This window comes from Marmota marmota, unplaced genomic scaffold (genome assembly GCF_001458135.2).
Source record: "Marmota marmota marmota unplaced genomic scaffold, marMar, whole genome shotgun sequence".
NCBI classification, from domain to species: domain Eukaryota; kingdom Metazoa; phylum Chordata; class Mammalia; order Rodentia; family Sciuridae; genus Marmota; species Marmota marmota.
Genome location: NW_026005816.1, coordinates 81,782 through 86,901, shown reverse-complemented (window position 1 = coordinate 86,901; position 5,120 = coordinate 81,782).

Sequence of the window (5,120 nt, the reverse complement as noted above, 5' to 3'; positions counted from 1 at the left end):
TATATATATATATATATACTGAATGTTAACTTCTATAACATTAGTTTTTCTGTTTATTCATATATTTACTTGTCATTTGAATGTTTTTCTCCTTGGCCATGCCTGCTTTATATCAGATCTTAATCTTGGTTTATGAAGATTTGATAAAAACACATCATTTCAAACAGCTCAAGAATCTGTCATTTGGGTTTAACTCAATCCTGCACAAAGTGGACATCCTTGTCAACAAAAAGCTATATAGAAATGCATGTTTATTACCATACATATCTTAAAATAGGACTCTTGTTTTCCATTTATATGTTGGAGAGCAGGAGAGTAAGTGTCCAAAGCAGAAGTTAATAAACGTAGATAAGTTTTCCATACACTTGCCCAATACTGCTTTTAAATTGTTTACATCCTTGACACTGACAATGTCACTAATAGTGCTACTGTTTAATTTCTCTGTTGTTTTATGCCCTCTCTTTCTTTCTCTCTCTCTGATTTGTATTTATTCATTGATAGAATTTTTGGTATCACACATTGAACCCAGTAATGATTTGCTACTGAGCCACATCTCAAGCCCTTTATAAATACTTTTATTTGGAGCTAGGGTTGGATGAATTTCTTAGAGCCTCACTAAGTTGCTAAGACTGGCTTTCAACTTGTTATCCTCCTGCCTCTGCCTCTCAAGCCACTGGGATTACAGGCATACTGCACTGCACCCAAGTTTATTTATTTATTTATTTATTTATTTATTTAGTGCAAAGGATACAACCTAGTGCCTCACATGTGCTAGGCAGGTCATCTACGACTGAGCCACAACCCCAGCCCTGCAGCCAGCATTTTATGTTGTCTTTAAAGTAATCAGACACAAGTGTAGAAATTGAAATTGCATTTATATCACTGTTTTCTTGCCGCAGTCTGGCTGGGCACAAAATTACCGAGCCACCACACACCTTGTAGATTCAAACAGCAACTCTTTATTCCAGAACTCTCACCAACACTCTACACACACTTCCCATGAACACACTGCCTTCACCCGGCTCTGCGCACCAATTCTCTCAGAACCCCCCCCCCCATGAGAACTCAACGGGAATTCCAAAGGAGTGGGTGCCTGAGGCAGCAGGATATGCCCTAATCCCAGCAGGATCCGCCCTAATCCTGGAGCTGCCCTATTCCCAGCAGGATCCACCCTAAACCCAGAGCCACCCTAATCCTTGAGGAAGGTCACCTTTCAACCCAAAAATGCCATGAGTCATTCCTACTTGGCTATGGCTCTCAGCATTTTCTATTAAAGTTATGTATGACTAACTAAAATATTTTTTAAAATCAATTTAATGAATGATTACTCTTTTCCTTCCTGGGGATTATTTTATGATGATGATGATGATGATGATGATGATGATGATGATGATGTAGGGCTTGGTGAAGTGTCTTATTCTTTCCTTAAAGAGCATGGGTATAACCTGTTATAGCATAGATCTATGCTAAGTGTGTTGAAAATTATGATTCTAAACATTCCATTCAATTTGCATATTTCCAAGCATGTAGGAGGCAGTAAAAGGACAATAGCCATGACCAAAGAATCACTTCCAATGAAAGTATAGCGCCAGTGTTCAACCTGAAATGTAATCTAGAAGCTTCAGTGGTGAGGTTGAGTCAAATTACCACTGTAGGTTTTGAGACTCTCTAAAGCACCATGTATGAGCAGGTAAATGAGAATTAATTTTCTGGAGGCATTAAGATTTGTCTTTAATAGTAGTGCATAATTCATAAAATAGGTAGGTGATTGCAATGTCCCATTTTTCCCAAATCTACAGACTGGAATATTTAAATTTATTGACCTAAAATTACAAAAATGCATTTCAGGGTGGTGATATCAGATAAATTTCCAGAGTATAATCTTGGAAATGTGGGCAAAAGTATGTGCACATAAATATACATTTATATAGAAAAAAGATAAATTTGAATTGCATAAGTGTGAGGGTAAATTCAGAATGCCACATGCATTGTATATGAAAGGTTGTGATAATATTTAGAAGATAAAAAAGTAGAAATTGGGGTGATTCAGCACTCTGCAGTTGTATAAAATATTAACAGAGTTTAGTAAAAAGAAAACACAGCTAAATCCCTCTGTATGTGCCTCGGTCCTGTGTTCTTCATCTGAATTTGATTCTCTCAGATGAACTTACATCCTTGGTTTATGAAGATTTGATAATTATGTGCATTTGGTGCTATTTTTTTTTCAGGATTATATCTGTTATATCCTTTAATATCCTGTCCCCAACTCACTTTTGTGGCTGTTTTACTTTCTGTTCTGTTCTGCAGAGACTGACCTCACTTCTTCTGTGCAATGATTTTTATCAATATTTCAAATAATGTTTGGGAAAACAAGCTTATTGTAGGGTCCTTAATATCCTTTTATATTGGTCCTAGATCCTGTTGGTTTTGAGGATAGCTCATCAGCTTTTATATGGGAGGGACTTCTCTGTCATTTTTGTTTTGATGACTCCATCAACACAGAATAGAAACATTTGTGGCCACATGCTAAGGAATATCAGAAGCCATCATATTTGAGAAAATGTCAAGAATTATTCTTTCTTAGAGCCTTTAAATGTAGCATGATCCATCCATCACTTGTATATGAGTCCATACACAGTAACTCACACTGAAAATCTTGTACTTAAGTTTATGCATAATTGTAATTGTATAATTTCTAGTTATTTTATTCCAATAAGTAGAGAAGTAGAAAATCATATTTTATTGCAACTTAAATTTTATACAATTTATCAATGTATAGCAAGTTGTTTTTGATAAAATTCCCATCATGATAATGTGGTCAGTATTAAATGATAGTTACTAAAGCATTGAACAAAGCTACTGGAAGTCACGATTCACTGACATTTTGAGTGTCAGCAATAAATTGATCAGGCTGATTTTAAATTCTGATGATATATAAGTGAATTGTGATTCTTCTATTGATACCAGAGCCTCTGTGATGTGAACTATGTGGTGTTCTTTAAGGAATTATTCCCTTCATGCTGCATACTGAGATGCTCTCTTTGCTGAGAGTTAATTCTGGTAAGTTCTGCTGTAAAAATTATTTTCTATGAATTGAATGGGGATACATTTTTATTATTGGGAACTAAGAACAGTAATTTGTATGAAAATAGCTTTTCTACTAAGACAATTTTTCTGACAACTCTTTTTTTAAATTTTTGAGATTGACTGATATCACAAACCAGTGGTTTGTGATCTAGAGGAAATTTGCATATGATCAGAAAGTTTTACTCCCAGAGCTTACTGTTTTAGATTTTTTTCACCTTTTGTTGGCTTTTTTTTCTATCGTCTGTTGCATTGAGTGAATGTGATTTGGTCAAAATTAGGGTAACATTTTCTACTTTTCTAGCTTGTAGATACGTGTGTCTTCTAAGTTACCATCAAAATCTTTGGACTTTGGACTTTATCAAGAAAAGGGTGATTAAATTTTCTTGGGTCTTTTGCAGTCTTAATTTTGTTTTTTTTTTTTTTTGTTTTGTTTTGTTTTCCTCTTCATACTTACCATGTGGTAAAATTGTGTTTTATGAGGATATTTTCAAAGTAATCATAAATACAAATATGAGGAATTTGTAAAAATAAAGGAAAAAGAGTGAGAGCAAACAAAGTGATAAAGTGATTGGGATATTTATTTATTTATTTGTTTGTTTGTTTGTTTGTTTATTTATGGTGCAAGGGCCTGGTCCATGCTAGGCAAGCACTGTACCACTGAGCTGCACATCCAGCTTCTGGTTGGACATTTCCTAAGAGACTACATTGTATGTTTTTAATGCTCAATTAAATCATTGGAGGGTGACTCTTTTATTACTTATGTAAGAGTTGATCATCTGCTATGAGGTTTTTAAAAATTAGTTGGATGAATGCTTTAGATTTGAAAACAAAAATTGTGACTGAAAACTTGAGTGTGAAGGCTTATATTGATATAAATTTTGTTACTAGCTGGAATGCCGGACACTCTGTCCTATCTATTCTGTCTCCAGGCATGGACAGAAGCCTATGTGGACAGGTTTGTACTGGCAGGCTGGCATCTTCCCAGATTGTGTTATGATGATTGGCATGTTCATCAGGGGAGAATCCCAAATCCATGAGTGATTTTCTGCATAAAAGTAGTGCTGGTATATAAAAGACCAAATTGAATTTTTCTCTGAGCTTTCTAGATGCTTGAGAAGCAGGGCCTCAAATTCAGAATGCTGTACTCTTTTTTTAAAGTTTTTCCCCTGAGGTCTTAGAATGTGTTCCTATATTTTCATCTCTTTGTTTCTCCAAAACATAATGATTTATTTCTCATACTTCAAATAGACACAGTATTTTGTAACTTTGTTTTTCCAGCATGAGATGGCACTGTTTATGACTTTTTTTCTTGTTTGGAGCATTTTATATGAGAAGAAAAATGAGAAAAATCATTGACTCTTTTTAACAGTGCTTGTTCCTGTTCTCTCTTTGTTTTCCACAGACATAGAAAAATTTATTTCTTTTTCCTTGACTATTGACAATACTGTTACAAAGAAAAATGGGCATGCAGTACTTTTTTGACACTAATCCTTATTCCTTAAATTTATAAACAGAATTAATTTTGCTGTATTATATGTTCATTCTGTTTTTAATTATTCATTCTTTGTACTATTTTTAAAAATTTCTTTACTAAACATACATTTTCACCAACAGTGTAAACACATTTTTTCCATATCTATAGATTCTTGACTCTTTGAAACCTTTCAGTTTATTGACAAAGCTATTCTAAAAGCTCTGCCCATTATACAAGTGTCCACATTTTGACTTGTGCACTAAATCCCTGATAGGAAAATTGGAGAGTTCAGTTACTCAAATAGCCACAGAGAATGTGCTCTAATTATTTTCTGGGAATTAACAGACATGTGTGCTTTTTAATCCCTTTTTTGAACTACTGCTCATGAGTGTAGCAGCCCATGGAGACACTTGCACACAAAAGGAAAACCTTTTTGATCCTGAGGACATTTGCAAATGCTCAATAAGCTTGATTCCCAGAGCTTGAGGGTTTAGAACATTTTCTGTTTTTTGTTTTGTTTTGTTTTGTTTTTGGTTTTGGGTATTGAACTCAAGGGCAC